This window comes from Anabrus simplex, chromosome 2 (genome assembly GCF_040414725.1).
Source record: "Anabrus simplex isolate iqAnaSimp1 chromosome 2, ASM4041472v1, whole genome shotgun sequence".
In the NCBI taxonomy this organism is placed as follows: Eukaryota; Metazoa; Arthropoda; class Insecta; order Orthoptera; family Tettigoniidae; genus Anabrus; species Anabrus simplex.
This window is the reverse complement of record NC_090266.1, coordinates 354,971,842-354,993,959: the sequence shown is the minus strand read 5'-3', so window position 1 is coordinate 354,993,959 and position 22,118 is coordinate 354,971,842. Positions and strand designations below refer to the sequence as shown.

The 22,118-nt window shown below is 43.7% G+C and overlaps 1 protein-coding gene across 1 annotated transcript in view; it reads left to right on the top strand.

Moving 5' to 3' along the window:
* Positions 1-11,616: 11,616 nt before the first annotated feature.
* Positions 11,617-22,118, top strand: part of LOC137498348 (uncharacterized) — a 69,373-nt gene continuing 58,871 nt past the window's right edge. The window contains exon 1 of the mRNA XM_068225790.1: positions 11,617-11,649. The gene's annotated coding sequence lies outside the window, so the exon portion shown is untranslated. The remainder of the gene's footprint in view (positions 11,650-22,118) is intronic.

Sequence of the window (22,118 nt, the reverse complement as noted above, 5' to 3'; positions counted from 1 at the left end):
AATCATCTATTGGTAGACAATACAACCGAGTAGCCTGTATTCGGCAAATTATTATGAAATCATAGGGGAAGTCAGAGGGGAAGAATAGGTAAGCGATATATAGATTAATAAGACCCATATGTTTTAAGAAGTGCTCTTTTTCAAAACTTAACTTTGGTTTTGTTTGACAGCATCTGTGCGGGAAAGAGCGAGCTCTTAAAAGTACGTCGAAGTGCTCTACAATCCCTTGAAATAGAGTTCAGCGACCGATTTCAGGAAAAGAACCAGTATATCACTAACCGCAAAAATAGAAAAAAATATAAGGTAACTTACGGAGATCCCGACATGAGGGAGAACTCGACACTTTTAAGCTTATCGCCTCTGGTAACCACAGTACTGCACAGGTCATACTTGCAACTACATTTACTGGAGCCGTATGGTTTTGTGCTCATGGTCACCCTGTTAGCTGAAGATTATCACTATAAATACAAGGCATATGAATAATTGAAGGTGAGTAAGTAAGTGATATATGATTTAAAAGTAACTTGCTATAATATGATAAGTAGATTGTGTAACGAAATAGGTAGATATGTGATACTTTTAACATAATGTTTTTGGTTAGGCGCACAAAGAAAGTTTCGGAGAAGCGGTCATGTCATTTCCAAATCGCCAAACGTTCAGCTTGGTAAGTGTTGCGACCTCATGCCTGCCAATGAAACTCGGGGAGATCTGGACACGACAAGCTGGGAGGTCGAGATCTCCCTGAATCTCTAAACCGGGATACATTCTTGGGGACTGGGTTTAATGGTGCGTTAATACTACAGTTTAGTAGGTGTAATCAATGATGACAATGTAGTGTATTAGGATATTAATAATATTTTTGCAATGCGATATTTTTATAATAATGTTTGTAGTGTTAAGTTAAACTCAAATTACGAAGGTTGAAGACTGATGATAAAGTAAAAGTTTCGCATTAGTGGTTTTACATCCAAGTGGTTATAGGTGGAGAATGCCACGGAAATATGTGTACAAAGGTCTGCTTGGACGATGGAATGCAGAAGATATGGCTGCTGCTATTAAGGACGTGAAAGAAAATGGAGCTACTTTAGCAACAGCTGCGAAGTATTTCAGTATTCCAAGGAAGACACTCAGATCCAGAATACTATCTGGTTTATCTATCATTAGAAAACTGGAAAACGGAGCAACAATTGACAAAGCTATGTAGGACCATTTAGTCAACCATATTTTTCATCTCGATTCTTTTTTTTTTTTTTTTTTGCTAGGGGCTTTACGTCGCACCGACACAGATAGGTCTTATGGCGACGATGGGATAGGAAAGGGCTAGGAGTTGGAAGGAAGCGGCCGTGGCCTTAATTAAGGTACAGCCCCAGCATTTGCCTGGTGTGAAAATGGGAAACCACGGAAAACCATCTTCAGGGCTGCCGATAGTGGGATTCGAACCTACTATCTCCCGGATGCAAACTCACAGCCGCGTGCCTCTACACGCACGGCCAACTCGCCCGGTCATCTCGATTCTAAGGGGTTTGGGCGAACATTGACCGACTTACGAGAACTGTCTTTTAGGTTCACTCAGAGGAATGGTGTTAAGAAGCACATTTAAAAAAACAAAAGGCAATGGTTGGATATGACTGGATTTTCCAAGAGCCTGGTAATATTTTCAACGCCAATGAAACTGGTGTTCAGCTCATATTTAAAGCAGGGAAGATTATCAGTGAAAAAGGAAAGAAAAACGTGTTTCACAGCACCACAGCGGAAAAGAGATCTACGGTAACAGTAATTGTGTGTGGTAATGCTATTGAATATGCTATCCCGCCCTTTGTTATAATGAAAGGGGTAAGGAAAAGATACACTCAAAAGGAATGCCCAGTGGTTCAGTTGTTAAAATGTCCGAATCAGTGTATATGACCACTGAGGTAATTTCATTATTCCTTGATCACCTAAACCGTTTCAAACCTCGGGGCAGGATTCGGTTGATAATCGACGGACACTCAAGGCACTGCAAAGATCCGGATGTGCTTGATAAGGCATCAGCTTTATGAATAGAGATGTGTTGCTTCCCCACCCCCATCCGCTATGGTGACTTCACAGGAAAATTTAAGGAAGAGGAAACGCGAAAATGAAAAGAATCCTTCAAACTGAAGGACAACAACGAGAACTCGGCGAGCGCAACGGGGAAGCTAGTTTCTCAAGCAGTCTTCTTTGCTCTGAGAATTACTGCGCAGTAGAATATGTGACGACAACCGTAATGAGGCATGGGTCCAATGTAGTGGGGAATGCAGGAAATGGTTCCACGAGATGTGTGTGGGAAACGGAAACGATAAACAGTTTATATTATGTACCCACTGTGTACAATAGTTGTGTAACTATTCGGAGGTCCTACCAAGTGTCAGATTCTCCCTGTGCGGGAGAAGTGGACATTATTGCATCCTTTATTTATCTGATAATTTAACATGTTATGAAATGTCATTTTTTGCCATAAATAATAGAAAACATAAACTAACTGTGTACAAAATCACCAGGGAAATAATTGAAATATTTTACAAATAAAGCATGATCAAAATTACAGGTTTTTGCTTAGCGGGTCGAGATATCCCTAAATTACTATAATTTTAAAGGGTTTTTACAAACTTTTACAATTTGCTTTACATCGGACCGTCACAGGTAGGTCTTATGGCGACGAGGGGATAGGAAAGGGCTAGGAAAGGGAAGAAAGCGTCCGTGGCCTTAGCCTAGTTCGATAGCTGTAGTCGCTTAAGTGCGGCCAGTATCCAGTATTCGGGAGATAGTGAATTCTAACCCCACTGTCGGTACCCCCGAAGATGGTTTTCCTTGGTTTCCCATTTTCACACCAGGCAAATGCTGGGGCTGTACCTTAATGAAGGCCACGGCCGCTTCCTTCCCATTCCTAGCTCTTCCCTGTCCCATCGTCGCTATAAGACCTCTGTGTGTCGGTGCGACGTAAAGCAACTTGCAAAAGGTACAGCCCCAGCATTTGCCTGGTGTGAAAATGGGAAACCACGGGAAACAATCTTGAGGGTGGAGTTCGAACCCGGTATCTTTCAAATGCAATGTCTTAAGTGTAGCCTACAAGCGTAACATTAATACATTAGTCCACAATTGTCTACCTGTTTATGAAAACATGACGCTTTTAGGTACGCCTACTTCAAAGCAATGTTTTATATTAGAAACGTAACTTTTATAAAACAAAAAATGTTTCTTTTTCGTTACAGGATACTGCTGACCTGCAGTCAATACTTGATGTGTTTGTAAAGCTCGTTTTGGTAGCAGTTGAAAGTGTGTCTCCTGATTTGCATATCGAATTAATAGATTTGCAAAACGATGATCAACAAACAGATCTATTTTTTTTTTAATGCTTACAAAAGTTTGCTCTTATTCTATCAGAATTTGTCGAAGGAAGATTTTCCTAAGCTTCATCGAGAAGCAGCAAAAGTTATTTCTGTTTGGTTCCACATGCATGTGTGAAAAGTATTTTTTCTGTTTTGACTTGTAAGAAAACTAGATTGTAATTTACAGAACGCTCTCAGAATCGCTGTCAGCTGATCCCTTGTTCCAGACATTACTGGTATAATTGCAAAGAAAAAGGGAAAGAAGAGTAAAGAAGATAAACTGTCTGCTTAAACCAAATTTAAAGAAGAGTTCTTTTGTTTGTTTCTTTGTTTAGTTGTTTGTTTGTTTGTTTGTTTGTTTGTTTGTTTGTTTGTTTGTTTGTTTGTTTGTTTGTTTGTTTGAACTTATTTTTCACCGGTGACATTGTCCCGTCAAACTGAGCACCTCCACCCACTGCACGGAAATATTTCGCAGTGTGGAAGAAACAGTGGGAAGGTGAAGAAAGGCTTACAGTGTCCTTTTTATTTTTGATTAAAAACTTATCTTTACATTCAAATACTTATCAAAAGTAAGCTAATCAGACACAGACGTTATTAACTTTTTAAGTTCACTCTTCATCAAGGCCGTAGCTAGTGGAGGTTACTGGGGTTTAGACTCCCTCCCCCATGGAACTTTTACAAAATAAGGTAAACAGAAATTAACAATAAACAAGTGGAAGTCGAATCAATGGTTTGGCTCTTTTGAACATTCACAGACATAACTGTAAAACTAACAGATCTCTTGAATCTATTCTCTAAGAAACCTCGAAATTTGGATTTTAGAATCTGCACATACCAATCGCTGTAAAACTGTTGACCTTGATCATATTGTTCTTATTATGTATTTTAATGTACCATTTTATAATGTACAGGTACTGCAATCTGAATATCAGCATAATTCACTTGTATCAGTGTCCTTATAATGACACTCATGCTGCAAGTTCGCTTTCTTATTTCTTGTTTGAAATGTGAGTAGGCTATGCGTTGCCCGCTCTTTTTCTTCATCAGTGCATAGACGGGATTTACATGCATCATGGGGTAACTTATACTATTCTACTGCATACCCAGCCAGCCACATGAGTTACTGCATTGGCTGGGGCAGTGTCATCAGGAATGTCTACATTATCAAAGTGAGAGTTGATACTAACATCATTTTCTGTATGTTCGAAAAATCTGAGAATGCTGAGAGAACTTTTCCAATGTCCGTTTTTAAAAATTAAAAATGGCTTACGTCACAATCGCATTTGAGCGGAACTAAGTCCGTTGGAAGGGAATCGCATGTTTTGGGTACCCAAGTGATAACGAAGAAGTTGTGGATAACGCAACCCGCATACAACATTAAAAGCCATTGCTTATAATTTGAATAGAAGAGTAGGCTACGTGTCCGACTTGACTGAATGGTCAGCAATGAGGCTTTCGGTTCATAGTGTCCTGGGATTGATTCCGGATGGGTCGGGTATTTTATTCGCGTCAGATTAAATCTTCTGGCTCGGGGACTGGGTGTTTGTGTTTGTCCCAACACACTCATCTTCATGTTTATACAACACGCCACACTACCAACCACCACAGAAACAAGCAATAGTGATTACATAGCTCCATATAGGGTAGGCGTCAGGAAGGGCATCCGGCCGTAAAACAGGCCCAAATCCACATGTGCTATACAGTCACACCCGCAACTTCCATAGCTGTGGGGAAAGTGGCAGAAGAAGAGGAGTAGGCTACGTCGAATGTGATATGTCATCAAAATTACCATTGATCTTGATTATAAGACTGAAATAAACGCAAAAAATATTCTATCAACACCAGGTTTGAACTTCCGAACATGAAACAGAGCGCTGACAGTTAACCACCGCGGCTACGGAAAAGGGTGAAACAAGTGATCCCAAACCGTAACATTTCAGGGCCAACGTAGTTTCTGATCAGCACACAGCGTTCCTTTTAAGCCTATACGTGCAACATGGATCTATTCGTTCATTCATTCATTCATTATTACCTCCTTATTGCTGGTTTATCAGCAGTGAATACATGTATTTCAAGCCATGTATATGCACAATAATTTATCATTTGACGTCAGGGGTGATATTTTCACACACATCTTCATTAGAGACCTCTATGTCTTTCAGCGTTCAGTATGCAAGCCTCTGTGAATTTACTAAACGCATCCACGTAACTACGTAGTTCTGTGCTCTTCTTTAGTTCTATACCTCTTAACTTTAAATCATTAGAAACTGAGTGTAGGCAGCTTTGTCTTCATCTCCCACTGCTTCTCTTACCCTCCATGAACGAGTCCATTGTTCTTCTAGGTAACCCATCCTTCTCCATTCGCCTCATATGACCCCACAACCGAAGTCGGTTTATGCGTACAACTTCATCAATCGAGTTCATTCCTAACTTGGCCTGTATCTCCTCATTCCGAGTAAGTTATCATCCTACCATTGTCCGCGCCCATTTGTACTACCAGCGATCATTCTCACTACTTTCGTGTTTGTTACTTCTAACTTATGAATAAGTTATCCCGAGTCCACAGAGCTCTCACTCCCGTATACAAAGTTGGTGTGAAAACAGGCAGGTGTAAAGAAAGTTTCGCCCGCTAACTGCCTTCCTTCTTACAGAATACTGTTGATCGCAACTGTGAACTCACTGCATTAGCTTTGCTGCGCCTTGATTCAGTCTCACTTACTATATTACTATCATGCACTACAAATCGTAGCCGGGCAGAGTGGCTCAAACGGTTGAGGCGCTGGTCTTCTGACCCCAACTTGGCAGGTTCGATCTTGGCTCAGTCCGGTGGTATTTGAAGGTGCTCAAATACGTCAGCCTCGTGTCGGTAGATTTACTGGCACGTAAAAGAACTCCTGCGGGACTAAATTCCGGCACCTCGGCGTCTCCAAAAACCGTAAAAGAGTAGTAAGTGGGACGTTAAGCAAATAACATTATTACTATTATCATCATTAAATTCTAAATACTTCAAATGATCTACCTCCTCCAGCTTTGTGTTCCCAAACTGACATTCAGTTTTCTTAAGTTTCTTACCTAATTACATCATTTTAGTCTTGGAAAGGCTAATTTTCATATCATACGGAATTTTCAAGTTCCAGGATATTAGACTTCAGGCTTTCAGCACAATCTGGTATTAAGATCAAGTCGTCGGCATAGGCCAAAATCACTACATTTCCACTTAACTGAATAACTCCCTGTCACTTCATACCTTTCGGTAGAGGATCCATGTACGCTTTCTTTCTTTCAGCCACGAAATTTGAAAAGTAGTACGAGGGCTGAAACGGGGTACACTTAGCCTCGGGAGGTCGAATGAGTAGAGGGAGGGGGGGGGGGGGGTCGATTCCCTCCTCAGCCATCCTCGAAGTGGTTTTCCTTGCTTTTCCACTTCTCCTCCAGGCAAATGCCGGGATGATACCTAACTTGAGGTTACGGCCGCTCCCTTCCCTCTTCCTTGTCTATCCCTCCCAATCTCCCCCCCCCCACAAAGCCCCTGTTCAGCATAGCAGGTGAGGCTGCCTGGGCGAGGTACTGGTCTTTCTCCCCAGTTGTATCCCCGACCCAAAGTCTCACGCTCCAGGACACTACCCTTGAGGCGGTAGAGGTGGGATCTCTCGCTGAGTCCGAGGGAAAATCAACCCTGGAGGGTAAACGGATTAAGAAAGAAAAGAAAAAAGTAAGAAAGAAAGAAAGAAAGAAAGAAAGAAAGAAACAAACAAACAAACAAACAAACAAACAAACAAACAAAGAAATAATAATAATAACCGGCTGCGCGGTTTGGGTCATGTAGCTATCAGCTTGAATTCGGGAGATGGTATGTTCCGATTCCACTGTCGTCAGCCCTTAGATGTTTTTTCCGTGGTTTCCCATTTTCACACCAGGCAAATGCTGGGTATGTATCTTAATTGAGGTCACGGTTGCTTCCATTGCACTCCTAGCCATTTCCTACCCCATCGTCGCCATAAGACCTAGGCCTATCTGTGTCGATGCAACGTGAAGAAATATTGTAAAGAAGAAGTTTTATGTCTCACCAACTCCTTTTACGGTTTTCTGAGGCGCCGAGGTGGCAGTAGTTTGTCCCGCGGGAGTTCTTTTACGAGCCGGTAAATCTACCGACACCGGGCTGACGTATATGAGCACCCTCAGTACCACCGGACTGAGCCAGGATTGAACCTACGTTGTTGCCAACTGGAACTGGTATGTACCGGTATCTAAGTAACTGCTTTACATGCGTTGAAAAGCAATTTTGATGGTAAGTTTTTATGTTGGTAGAAGTTGAGGGCGGTTGAGCCTAAGTTTGACTTAACTAGACTACATTATCCTAAAGTTCCACTCTCCACACTATTTTGAAGAATGTAAGCATTTGAAGTTTGGCACAGAGTGAATTAACCGGGCGAGTTGGCCGTGCGGTTAGGAACGCGCAGCTGTGAGCTTGCATCCGGGAGATAGTGGGTTCGAATCCCAATGTCGACAGGACTGAAGATGGTTTTCCGTGGTTTCCTATTTTCACAGGCTGTACCTCAATTAAGGCCGCTTCCCATTCCTAGCCCTTTCCTATCCCATCGTCGCCATAAGGCTTATCTGTCTCGGTGCGACGCAAAGCCAAGTGGTAAAAAAGGCAAGCGTAAAGAGGAGACAAGGCTTCGTTATTCGTGGTCAAGCTCGCTAGGCTATAAGGGAAGAATATTTTATGCTGAAAGAGAAAATAGAGGCCTACTGATAGACGTCAGTAAAATTGTAGAGCGAACAGCAGCAGACGGCCTAATCAAGCTACAGTAATTAGAATAGGGGGGGGGGGCAAGAAAGCGAGGAAGCCATGTGAAGAGGAGGAAGAAGAAGAAGAAGAGAAGAATGTACCTGGACCTGACTTAAAGGGTTATCAACACCAGGGAAAACTCGGCACTATGCTTAGGATTTCAGTATAAATAGACCCCATGACTTACAGTATGATAACGAGATTAAAAGCCATGCAAAACGACCAGCGGAAGGATGGACTTTTACCCATCACAGCTCTCCTCTTAAATTGTGCCGGCTCCCGTGGAAGGATCCGACTGATTTCACTCGTTTATTCAAAGGAAAGGATGCTCTTAGATACTTCTCCCATCCTCACCCGAATTTGAACCTGAATGATGTCAACGGACATTTCCACGATAATGTAAATATAACATAAATATAAGGACAGGTCGTATTTTTAAATGTGCCTTTCTGATGCTGAAATCTACCAATCGTCCGGAGATCGACTGATAAAAGCCTGAGATGAAGGGGAATGAGGAGTAGGCCTATGTCTTAACGATATTTGAGCCACCTTGGAATAATGTATGTTTAGTCCTCAGCCCAAAGGCTGGTTGGATCGTCAACAGCTCCGCCATCAGCTGTCATAAATGGCCTAGGCATCACTGAAGAGGCGTACTAGGGAAATGAGGAGTGAGGTAGTTTCCCGTTGCTTTCCTCACCGAGCCAGAAATTGCTATTACATATCAGTCTGCCAAGCCCACTGAAATGCATGCATCAACTGACCCTATGAGCAACATTTTCACACCATTCATAGCAGGGACTGGCTGCATAAGGAATGGCATTACTAGCATCACTCATACCTCAGTCACTTTCATCTTGTCAAAGCCAAGGATAAAGCTGAGACAGATCAATGAAAGTAACAATATTGCTCTAGCCCATACCAGAAGACATAGTGCATTGTAAACACTACGTCCTGCCAGCAAAGGCATCTTGGAATAATATTAACAACATTATGCTGACGCTCTCAAGATTCCCGTACAGCGCCTAGCGCAGAGCGAGATTGATTGTGACGGTAGTAACATCAGCCGGAACATGTGGCAACACAGTGCTCCCGCACCTTTGCTCGGTGCCACGTGCTACGAGCTGTCAGACACGCACGTTGTTTTAAAAGGACTGCAATAATTTACATTAAACAAGGGGTGTACAGTACCTTGCCTGAATGGTCAGCGTGGTCGCGTTCGGTTCAGTGGGCTCAGGCCTCGATTCCCGGCTGAGACCGAGATTTTAACTTTAAATGATTAATTATCCTGGCTCGGGACTAGGTGTTTGTACTGTCCCTAACATTCCGGCAACTCATACACCACACACAACAAAATCCTCCACTAAAATAACGCGCAGTTAGGCCTACCTACACACGGCAAATGCCGCCCACCTTCGCTGAAGGGATAAATTCAAGATGGTATTATCTTTAAAATGAATTTAATTTGTCTGAAAATGAATTAGGGTAAACAAGATTGCGAACTGCAGTGCCTCAATATCTATTCGTGGGAAAAGGGCTGATTTTGTTATAATTGATCAAATCGGAATATGGGTGCAGTACTTCACCTCTTGTAACGCTGTGCCTGATTTTAGTATTATTATCCCTATGGTATGGGGTGGCTTGCCCCGAGTTCTACTCTCAGCCAGTCTAGGGATTTTAATACTGGACTGAAGGCTAGAACGGGGATTATTCACCGTCATGAGGCCTACTGAGGAGTTGCTGATACGAGAGGCAGTGGCCCGTTCACGAAAGCCAAACAATACAGGTCAGGATGTCGTAAGGCTGACTACATGGCAATCCAAAATTTGCTGCCCATATGACAGGGCAGCAGCCATCTTGGCAGATCAAGCCCTGATGGGGTGCTGTGTCGCGGATTTTGTGTCGTTATTTGGAGCAGGGTAGAATGTCCCGAATTTGGTGTAATAATGGCATTGGTGTTACGCCCCTTTAACTACTTTTAGTGTTCAGAGACGCCGAGGTACCAGAATTTTGTCTCATAGGATTTCTCTTTTGTTTCAGTTAACTTATCGACATTAGGCTGACGTATTTGAGCACCGTAAAATACCACCGGGCTGAGTCGGGGTCCAAGCCGCTAACTTGAGCTCGAAAGGCTAGCGCCATACCGTTTGAGTTACTCAGTTCGGCCAAGTCAATGTAACGAATTGTAGCGTCTCCCATACCAGCTTAAGCACGCATATCTACAGCTTCTGAAAATCTCTCTTTAGTGGTGGTCATTGTGCTGTCCAGACCATTGCAATTCAGAGGGCCCTGGCGGGAATTTTACTGCGTATGGTCAGTTCTCCTAGTTCGGAGTGTAGGTGTTTGTGTTCGTCTTAATTCACATTTCTTCATCCACACACAACAAACCGTACTACCAACCTCCACAGAAACACACAATAGTGAATACTTTCCTCCAAATAGGGATGGCGTCAGGAAGGGCACCCGGCCGTAAAACTAGCCTAAATTCACCTCTATTGTTGACCCCCAATAAACTGGGTAAAAGGCCAAGAAGAAGAATAATGGTGAGCATGGGGTTGGCCTAAGAATACCTTGTTGCTGACAGTCATATGGCACAGAAAGATCAACATCAAATCAATCATGTCATCAATGATCTGCATTTAGGGCTGTTTTCCAGGTGGCAGATTCACTATCAGTTGTTTACTTAGCCTTTTCTTAATGTTTTCAAGGAAGTTGGAAATTTATAGAATATTTCCTTTTATAAGAATCAGGATTATCCAACCACTAGACCAGGGTGGCAGTCTGTGAGTGAGGTGCAAAGTCAGTAAAAGTAGGCTACAGCTTGCCAGAGTAAGTTATATATTATACCTCGCGAATGTACCGGCTCCCAGAGGAGTGCGACAGGCTTCGGCAGCTGGCACAATTCCTATCCTCGCCGCTAGACGGGGCTTCGTTAATTCCATCCCTGACCCCGTCGAATTTTGGAAACAGGCTGTGGATTTTCATTTTAAATGTGCTGGCTGCTCCGGCAGTTGAACCTCGAAGCTTCCAAAGTTGCTGCTTCCCAGTCTTATCGCGCACGAAGATGGGTAATGAACAAGATGGGGACGTTTATGGTACAGTGGTTTTTTTTTTTTCAGGAGTTTATTTATTAAGAAACTCTGGTGTTCTTGACATTCTGACATGGTCAGGACATCAGGAGCAGAATGTTCCTTTTTGTTTTATTTTGAGGAGTACGTGCATTAAAGAACGACTGTGTAGAGCTGATGTAGCACGGGACTGTTTATGTAACATTTTTCTGGTATTGTGCCGGAGAATGTTTTCCAAGAAGGCAGGAAATGGCGGTCCGTCAGAGAGAAGCAACCAATGAGAAGAATGGTAGCCAGGTCGGGTCGCACATGCGCGTGCTGAAATTCTATTAGCGGTCCGCTCGTCGTCTTAGCTGCAGGTCTGTAAAAGAACGTGACAAATTTGATACTACAGTAGTGCATTCTTCAAGTCAGATAAGTAAAGGAAGCGTTCAAACTGCTCTTGGTGAGTACAATTTCCTCAGAGATTGTAGCTTACTTGATTAACCTTACTCTTCCCATTATTACATGATGATCTTTACCAACACAACGTTTCGATGTTGATGACTGTTGAACTGTCAAGGATCCTAACATCTAGGTCATCGTCCACTGACAAATTGTTGAGTGGAATGAGTTTGAACAGGTGTTTTCTTAGGCTTTAGGCCTACTGCATAATGACATGTTGTCTTGTTTATTCAAGGAGAGTAGTTTACTCTCCGATAGCTTAACTTATAATGATTAGTGTGGAGTATGCACTAATAGTCCAATAATAATTTGGCTGATCAGTTCACATCGTAGAGCTCAAGTTGGCGAGTTCGATTCCAGCCAAATACTATGGTAATGCAAAAGTGCTCACATAGAGTACACTAGCCTCGTATCGGTAAATTTACCAGAACGTAAATTAACTCTTGCGAGATCAAATATCCGCCACCGCGGCGTCTACGTAAACCGTCCAAGCAGCCTACTTAGTGGGATGTGAAACTGATAGCTAATAATAATAATAATAATAATAATAATAATAATAATAATAATAATAATAATAATAATAATAACATTGGAAGTAATATTGGGAAAATTTCTCAACGTCAAAGGAAATCTTTCTGTTGACGTCGCAAACAACCCAGCTCTTGGGGAAGAGGACAATGATATGATATTACGTTTGAGGAAGTGGAAAGGATGGTAAATAATCTACATTGTCATAAAGCAGCAGGAATAGATGAAATGAGACTGATAGGGTGAAATATAGTGGGAAGGTGGGGATGAAATGGCTTCATAGAGTAATAAGATTAGCACGGACGGTTAGTAAGGTACCTTCTGATTGGAAGAAAGCAGTGATTGCGCCTGTCTATAAAAGAGAGAACAGGAAGGATTGTATCAACTATCGAGGTATTTCATTGATCAGTATTCTAGGCAATTTGTTCACCGGCATTTTGGAAGGGACGTGCGATCAATCAAGTATGCTGGATGACAACTAGTGTGGTCTCAGACCACAAAGGAGTACAGGACAAACTGCTTACTACATTTCCACCTACTCATTCAGTATGCGCCAGCTAATTGAAAAATGCTGAGAGAGAAATAGACAATTTTGTGTATATTTCGTAGATCTAGGGAAGGGATATGACAGAGTACCGAGGAAAAGATAGCCGTATTGGGGGGCTGTTCGATTAAGGGTAGATTACTAAAAGCAATCAAAGGCATTTATGTTGAAATTGGGCTGCGTTGAGAATTGATGGTAGAATGAGCTCTTGGTACAAGATATTTACAGGTGTTAGACAAGGCTGTAATCTTTCACCTTTGTTGTTCATAAGCTAGTTTCATTCGATTCATCTACTGAAAGGTATAAAATGGCAGGGAGGGATTCATTGAGGTGGAAATGTAGTAAGCAGTTTGTCCTATGCCGAAGACTTTGTCTTAATATCATATTGTGCTGAAAGCCTGCAGTCTAATATCCTGGAACCTAAAAATAGGTGCAATACAGTACCTATGAGATGAAAATTAGCCTTTACAAGACTAAAGTGATGTCAGTCAGTAGGTAAGAAACCTAAGAGAATTGAATGCCAAGTTGGCAATGCAAAACTGGAACAGGCAGATAATTTCAAGTATTTAGAATGTGTGTTCTCCCGGGATGGTAGTCGAGTAAGAGAGATTGAATCAAGGTTCATCAAACGTAATGCAGTGAGCTCGCAGTTGGGATCAGCAGTATTCTGTAAGAAAGAAGTCAGCTCCTTCACGAAACTATCTTTACACGGGTCTGATTTCAGACCAATTTTGCTGTACGGGAGTGAAAGCTATGTGACTCAGAATCGGAAGGAGGGTCCTCGGAATGAGGAGATAAAGAGTAAGTTAGGAATGAAGTCGATTGATGAAGCGGCTCACATAAACCGGCTTCATTGGTGTGGTCATGTGAGGCGAGTGGATGAAAGCAGTTTACCTACAAGAATATGGACTCGGTCATGGAGGGTAAGGGAAGTAGAGGGGGACCAGGCTGATGATGGTTAGACTCAGTTCTTCTTCTTCTTCTTAATCTGTTTACCCTCCAGGGTTGGTTTTGCCCTCGGACTCAGCGAGGGATCCCAACTCGACCGCCTCAAGGGCAGTGTCCTGGAGCGTGAGACATTGGGTCGGGGGATACAGCTGGGGAGAATGACCAGTACCTCGCCCAGGCGGCCTCACCTGTTATGTTGAACAGGGGCCTTGTGGGGGGATGGGAAGATTGGAAGGGATACACAAGGAAGAGGGAAGGAAGCGGCCGTGGCCTTAAGTTTGGTACTATCCCGGCATTTGCCTGGAGGAAAAGTGGGAAACTGCGGAAAACCACTTCCTGGATGGCTGAGGTGGGAATCGAACCCGGGCCTGAAAATGAGACGGAACAAACCGCAGCCTTGTCTCACTCCTTTCTGGATTGCCACTTCTTTTTATAGCCCTCAGTTCTTGGCACTGCAGATTAACTCATGTACAGATTTTAGATGATCCTTCTTTCTCGGTAAGTTATCTGATTCTTATCACCATCAAAATCTCGAATTCCGGGCGAGTTAGCCATGCGGTCAGGGGCACGCGGCTGTGAGCTTGCATCCCGGAGATAGTGGGTTCGAATCCCACTGTCGGAAGCCCTGAAGATGGTTTTCCGTGGTTTCGCATTTTCACACCAGGCAAATATTGGGGCTGTACCTTAATTAGAGTGACGGCTACTTCCTTCCAACTCCTAGGCCTTTCCTATTCCGTCGTCGCCATAAGACCTATCTGTGTCGGTGCGACGTAAAGCAAAAATTAAAAAAAAAAAGAAATCTCTAATAGCCTAGCTGGGTCCCATTAGCGTTATCAAATGCCTTTTCTAGTTCTCAGAATGCCATGTATGTGGACTTGTCCTTCTTGATTCGTTACGTCAGGATTGCTTCGCGTGAAGTCAAAGTGACTTTCCAAACTCAGCTTACCGAGCTCGATAGCTGCAGTCGCTTAAGTGCGGCCAGTATCCAGTATTCGGGAGACAGTAGGTTCGAACCCCACTGTCGGCAGCCCTGAAGATGGTTTTCCGTGGTTTCCTTCCCACTCCTAGCCCTTTCCTGTCCCATCGTCGCCAAAAGACCTATCTCTGTCGGTGCGACGTAAAGCAACTAGCAAACTCACCTTCAAATTATCTTTCTATTTTTCTGTAAATAATAGGCCTAGGTGTTAAAATGTTGCGGTAATTTTTACATTTGTCAGCACCTGCTGTCTTGGGAATACAGCTAGGTACAACAACATTATTTTTAAAATCGGATGGCACTGCAGATTTTCATACCTGGAGATCAACACTCTACCACTGATCCAAAGAGGGAGCTTTGGCATTTCTTCTCCAACACACAACACACCAGCAGCCCTTCTGATCTCATTCTTCCGGACTGTCCGCTCTCCATCTACTGTGTTTCTTTCACCCTTTTCACTTAGTCCTTGTGCGAAATGTTCCTTGAAACAATCCCTCAGTCTCTTTTCCTTCAACTTGTCTAGATCTCATGCCAGTTTCTCGTAATGCAGTCAGTAGCCTAATTCTGATAGTATGTATCAATTCCAGGTGCCTTGTTCCTATTCAGGTCTCTCAAAACTCTGTCGAATTCTGACCTAAAATTAGGCCTCCCAATCCATCAGCATCAACAGCCTCTTCCTGTTCCATAACTTTACCATATAATTCTTTCCCTTAACACAATTGTTGAATATGTTCCTGCCATCCTCATGTCTTTTCTCCTTTCCCTACAAGTGATTTTCCATCTGAGTTCTTAATGTTCATACACCTAGTTTTTCTTTTTCCAAAGGGCCAATGACGAAGATGTTATCATCCCTTCAAAGGTTTCCTTGATTTTCCTATAGGCAGTATCTTCCTTTCCTACAACCATACAACCTTCAACATCCTTGCCGGCCCTGCGGTGTAGGGGTAGCGTGCCTGCCTCTTACCCGGAGGTCACGGCTTCAATGCCAGGCCAGGTATTTTTAGCTGGATCTGAGGGTTGGATCGAGGTCCACTTAGCCTGCTTGATTACAATTGAAGAGCTATCTGATGGTGAGGTAGGAGTCCCGATCTAGGAAGCGAAGGATAACGGCCGAGAGGATTCGTCGTGCTGACCACACGACACCTCATAATCTGCAGGCTTTTGGGCTGAGCAGCGGTCGTTTCGTAGTCCATGGCCCTCCAGGGCTGTTGCGCCATGGTGTTTAGTTTTTTCAACATCAATGGAAAAAATAACGGCGTTACTGAAAAAAATTCGGAAGTAAATGATGGTATAGCTGATAGGTCTACATTTTTGGTGGAGAGAAATAGTAGCCTATGAACGTTTTTTTTTTTTTTTTTTGGTACTTGGCGAATTTCGGATAGCTCGAATTATTTTCAGCGTCCGCAAGCATTTCGAGTTATCGAAATTTGGCTGTAGGTCTACTTGAAATTATCCACCTGTCCAGTTTCGTATTTTTGATCCAACATTTACGCCTCTTAAGTTTCTTCCCAACTAACATCTCCTTAGTTGGAAATGCTAATGTTTATATCATTCTTGCTGCATCTCCTTCCAAGGTGAAGATATCAGATTAGAACAGTTTGCCATTAATAGCATTTCGTCGGCATAGGCTAAAGTGCTTACTATATTTCCACCCAACCGAAGCCCCCTTCCCCCCTGGCATTTTACATCATTCAGTAAGTGATCCATCAATACTATGAACAATGAGGGTGAAAGATTACTGCCTGGTCTAAATCCAGTATTTACTTTGAAAGCGTTAGTGAAGGCTGAATTACTAGACCATGGTCATTCACGTACCCTTCGATGATCAGAAGAACATCAACAACCTTGAAAGCAATATGTATAGGCTATCATTGTTAAGCCACGATTATCGGCACCGTTGGTAGGCGGTCATTGATTTTGCACCTTAGAAGCGATGGTGTAATCTTACGGCGGGAGCGGAACGTTGGAACTGTCATCCGAATCGTATATACTGCGTCAGATAAGAAAAATTGCATTTGATATAATTTCAGCCACGTAATTGCCATAGCGAATCCATTCCATATAAGCCGATGATAGGCCAACTCCATCTCCCAAACAAATCGGTAACGGGAGTCTTTACATCATAGGATGCATTTGTTTCGTGGGTTGATTTTATACGTTTACGATTGACATTTTTAGTCGACGAGCTCACTGTGAGCTATATGTTGGACAGAATATCCCGTAGAACGGCAGCTCCCGTTTTTTTACATTCTGTGTCAGATAGGCAGTGATAATGGAGCTATCCGTCGATGATATAATAGGCCCATATTTCTTCTTTTACTGCAGGGTGATAATTTTGTAGCAGAATGGAAACAAAGACAGGTAAGCTTATTTTGAAGACGATTCTTGCCTACGTGAGTATACCAGCTGATACAGTCCGAACATCATAGATTTCACTGGCAAGATTCTGATGTAACATGATCAGTTCCCAAGGGTGAGATAGCTGAGAGACATTTCTGGTTCCACGGTTGGGGGCACGTTGGTGCAGTGGTCCAATCACGTAGCTTCCAACTCGAGTGCCCTACTGGTGACATCGAGTAAAATTTGAAGTAGTACCGGCGCATGATGGCAGGAAGTGTAACCGATCCGAAACCTGCGGCTAACAATAAGTCATAAACTGAGCCTGGGAGTTCCGCTGACTCCACAAAGAAAACATTGGAGAAAGAAAGTTTCACAGTGTAGCTTACTTTCGCACGTCTTGACTATTTGGGCAAGTTAATGTGCTTAATGGCACTTGTTAAGCCACATAATTGTAGGTATTAGTTCGGACTTAAGTTAGGGAAGGGAGCGGCAGGAACTATTCTATCAGTAGCAAGGATTTCAAGTGGGAAACGACGGAAAATTGCTCTATCATTGTCAACGATGGGACTTTAATTTTCGTTTCTCGAACTAATCTGAATTTCGTGGCAGACTTGGGAATCGAAATTCAGGTCAGCTGGGCGAGAAGTTACTACGTTAACCTTCATTCAACCTGTTGAAAGAGAGTTGACATCGCTCGTTCCATACTCATATGGCAATAGTATATATTCTTACTCGTCAGAACACAGTTTAATTTTCTCGGACAGTGTTATCAAAGTAGAAAAGAGAAATATACATTTTATTCTATAGTCTAATATACTAGAAGCTAGTGACCTTTGTTACTCCACCGTAGATAATACTTAAGATGAAACGTGAACCTCAGTTCATTTCAAGTACACTTCCTGACACGAAAATTGAGCGTACCCTTGTGTCCAAGAATCAGCGCCTTACACTTTAATATGCGTTTGCCCAATATACACTTAGCCAATAAACATGCATAATTCTACTATATTTTTACTTTACAATTTCGTTTACGTCGTACCAACAAAGATAGCTCTTATGGCGACGATAGGATAGGAAAGGGCTAGGAGTTGGAAGGAAGCGGCCGTGGCCTCAATTAAGGTACAGCGTTTGCCTGGTGTAAAAATGGGAAACCACGGAAAATCATCTTCAGGGCTGCCGATAGTGGGATTCGAACCCACTATCTCTCGGATGCAAGCTCACAGCTGCGCGCCCCTAACCGCACGGCCAACTCGCCCGGTCAGTCGTGGAATGACCAGCGTTTCGCCCCAGTATGGTAGTGGGTTCACCAGTTGGATTGCTCCACCTTTCCAATATTTGAATTTTTATAGTTTTCTGCAGTTGAAGAACTTTTATTTGTGTCAGTGAAAAAAGTACAAGGAGTTTGGATACGCTTTGGAGTTATTCAGTTCAGAAGATGAAGTGAATTTGGACAACTTGTAGGAAGAATTCTACGAGAACAGGTGCAGTTTAATTGACAGTGTTAATTTTGAGGTAAATTACATTACTAAATGGGTTAATTTCTTTCCTATAGTTTCTGCAAAAAGTGTACCCAATATTCTGAAAGTAGTTGGAATTTTATCGAGTATTCCGGACTCGAATGCTTTAGTTGAGCGGTCTTTTTCATCAATGCATCATAAATGGACAGATATGAGGAACCGAAGCTCATCTGAACTAATATAAGCTAAACTGCAGATGGCTGTGAACTTTAACGTGTCTTGCAAGAAGTTCTATGAAAGTGTAAAAAAGGACTCAAGACTATTGAAAGATGCAAAATCGTCAGCAAAATACAATTAAAAGGTAACAGATGAGTTTATTTCAAATGGTTTTGTTCCTATTTTGACTTATTATTCTTGATGTGTCCGAATGCTTTGTTTGCAACATAGTTGTTCTTCTGTATTATGTGTTAGCCTACAGATTTCGTGTACTCTAATATACATACAAGTAAGTAAAAGTCTTCCTTTTTTCTGTAAAAAGTCTGGGAAACTTATTTTCTGTTCGTTCGTTCGTAATCTGTTTACCCTCCAGGGTCGGTTTTTCCCTCGGACTCAGCGAGGGATCCCACCTCTATCGCCTCAAGGGCAGTGTCCCGGAGATTCAGACTTTGGGTCGGGGGATACAACTGGGGAGAATGACCAGTAACCCGCCCAGGCGGCCTCACCTGCTAAGCTGAACAGGGGCCTAGTGGGGGATGGGAAGATTGGATGGGACAGGCAAGGAAGAGGGAAGGAAGCGGCCGTGGCCTTAAGTTAAGTACCATCCCGGCATTCGCCTGGAGGGGAAGTGGGAAACCACGGAAAACCACTTCCAGGATGGCTGAGGTGGGAATCGAACCCACCTCTACTCAGTTGACCTCCCGAGGCTGAGTGGACCGCGTTCCAGCCCTCGTACCACTTTTCAAATTTCGTGGCAGAGCCGGGAATCGAACCCGAACCTCCGGGGATGGCAGCTAATCACGCTAACCACTACACCACAGAGGCGGACTTATTTTCTGTGAAAACGATTAAATGTCGTCGCCTTCTGCATTAACATTGAACAATGTAATACGTCTTATAATGGTGTTCTAAAGTGGAATCGTATTGTTGTAAGTAATCTGTTGCACACAAAATACTGAACAGAATTCCTTTGAGTAGCCGCCCCTGTGGTGTAGTGGTTAGCGTGATTAGCTGCCACCCCCGGAGGTCCGGGTTCGATTCCCGGCTCTGCCACGAAATTTGAAAAGTGGTACGAGGGCTGGAACGGGGTCCACTCAGCCTCGGAAGGTCAACTGAGTAGAGGTGGGTTCGATTCCCACCTCAGCCATCCTGGAAGTGGTTTTCCGTGGTTTCCCACTTCAGCTCCAGGTGAATGCCGGGATGGTACCTAACTTAAGGCCACGGCCGCTTCCTTCCCTCATCCTTGCCTATCCCTTCCAATCTTCCCATCCCCCTACAAGGCCCCTGTTCAGCATAGCAGGTGAGGCCGCCTGGGCAAGGTACTGGTCATACTCCCCAGTTGTATCCCCGACCAAGAGTCTGAAGCTCCAGGACACTGCCCTTGAGGCGGTAGAGGTGGGATCCCTCGCTGAGTCCGAGGGAAAAGCCGAACCTGGAGGGTAAACAGATGATGATGATGATGATGATTCCTTTGAGTAGTAAAGAGTAACTCTCCTAGGGAGGGTTTAATTACAATTCTAGTCTTCGCTCTGTTTCGCTATATGGAGCCATCTTGTACAGCACGGTACTGAAATTAAATGAAATGGCGTTTCAGTTTCAGTGCCGGGAGTGTTCGAGGACAAGAACATTGAATTGACGCCCGAAAGCGACCTGCGCGTCGTGGTGGTGGTGGTGGTGGTGGTGGTGGTGGTGTTGATGATGATGATGATGATGATGAAGCCAATACATACACTCAGCCCCCGTGCCTGCGGAATTAACCACTTAGGGCTAACATTCCCGAAACTGCCGGGAATCGAACCCGAGACCCCTGTGACCAAAGGCCAGCACGCTAACCATTTAGCTATGGAGCCGGACAGCAAGGTTTTGACCAAACGTCACGACACTTGTTTTCGGCAGGCTTGTATACTTTCATCCAGTCGGCATGTGCACAGTCTCCTTGGCACATAAGCCTATAGGCCTACGCGCAGATCGAGTCTGCTCAGCACTATTTTGTAAAAGCATACAAGTGCTTTAGCGGTGGTTAGGGAGGGGTCATAGCAGGTGTTTACAATTTTACAGCATCGAAGACTCATATTTGCGTTTGTTTTCTTTCTTTCTTTCTTTCTTTCTTTCTTTCTTTCTTTCTTTCTTTCTTAATCCGTTAACCGTCCAGGGTTGGCTTTTTCCTCGGACTCAGCGAGGGATCCCATCTCTATCGCCCGAAGGGCAGTGTCCTGGAGCGTGAGACTTTGGGCCGGGGATAAAACTCGGGAGGAGGACCAGTACCTCGCCCAGTTAGCCTCACCTGCACTGCTGAACAGCGGCCTCGTGGGGGGGGGGGGGAAATTGTAAGGGGTAGACAAGGAAGAGGAAAGGAAGCGGCCGTGGCTTAGGTTAGGTACCATCCCAGCATTTGCCTGGGGGAGAAGAGAGAAAACTACGAAAAACCACTTCGAGGATGGCTGAGGTGGGAATCGTACCACCTGTACTCAGTTACCTCCCGAGCTGAGTTAACCCCGTTACAGACCACGTACGACGTTTCGAATTTCGTGGCAGAGCCGGGAATCGTACCCGGTCCTCCAGGGGTGGCAGCTAATCACACTAACCACTACATCACAGAGGTGGACATGTGGAAACTTACTTGAGAAAATTTACTTCGTGCAGTTTTTGGATTAACGTTACGGATGGTGCTGTTTTCGAAAGACCAAGGAACCGAAGATCAGCCTCTATATTAGCTCTCTTTCTGTACTTCGTTTTCCTTTGTGTGAGAGCAGAAAATGTACACTTACACAGGTATGTTATCATGAGAGGCATTAAACACAATATTTCCTTTCTATAAATTGCTTTGTATGGGGGATGTCATAGATCCAATAGTCGATCAGAGATGTGGAATTGTGATACAGGGTCTTCAAAGGAAAGTCACAAGATACTTCGGGTACTTGATACCCGGTCTTCAAAGGAAAGTCACAAGATACTTCGGCTACTTGATCTTCCTCAAGGGAGGGCAGTTCATTTTCAGTTTCCAAGAATGGATACCTGATCCACGAGACTTTCGCAACCTGAGTGTTTCACCGTGACATCACTTACTGTTTTGTAGCTTCTTCAGTTCGAGATAGGATATCATGAAATGTTGGGAAAGAATCGAATTCTGTTTTGCTGATTCAGCTTGGTCCGCCTCTGTGGTGTAGTGGTTAGCATGATTAGCTGCCACCCCCGGAGGCCCGGGTTCGATTTCCGGCTCTGCCACGAAATTTGAAAAGTGGTACGAGGGCTGGAACGGGGTCCACTCAGCCTCGGGAGGTCAACTGAGTAGAGGTGTGTTCGATTCCCACCTCAGCCATCCTGGAAGTGGTTTTCCGTGGTTTCCCACTTCTCCTCCAGGCGAATGCCGGGATGGTACCTAACTTAAGGCCACGGCCGCTTCCTTCCCTCTTCCTTGCCTATCCCTTCCAATCTTCCCATCCCTCCACAAGGCCCCTGTT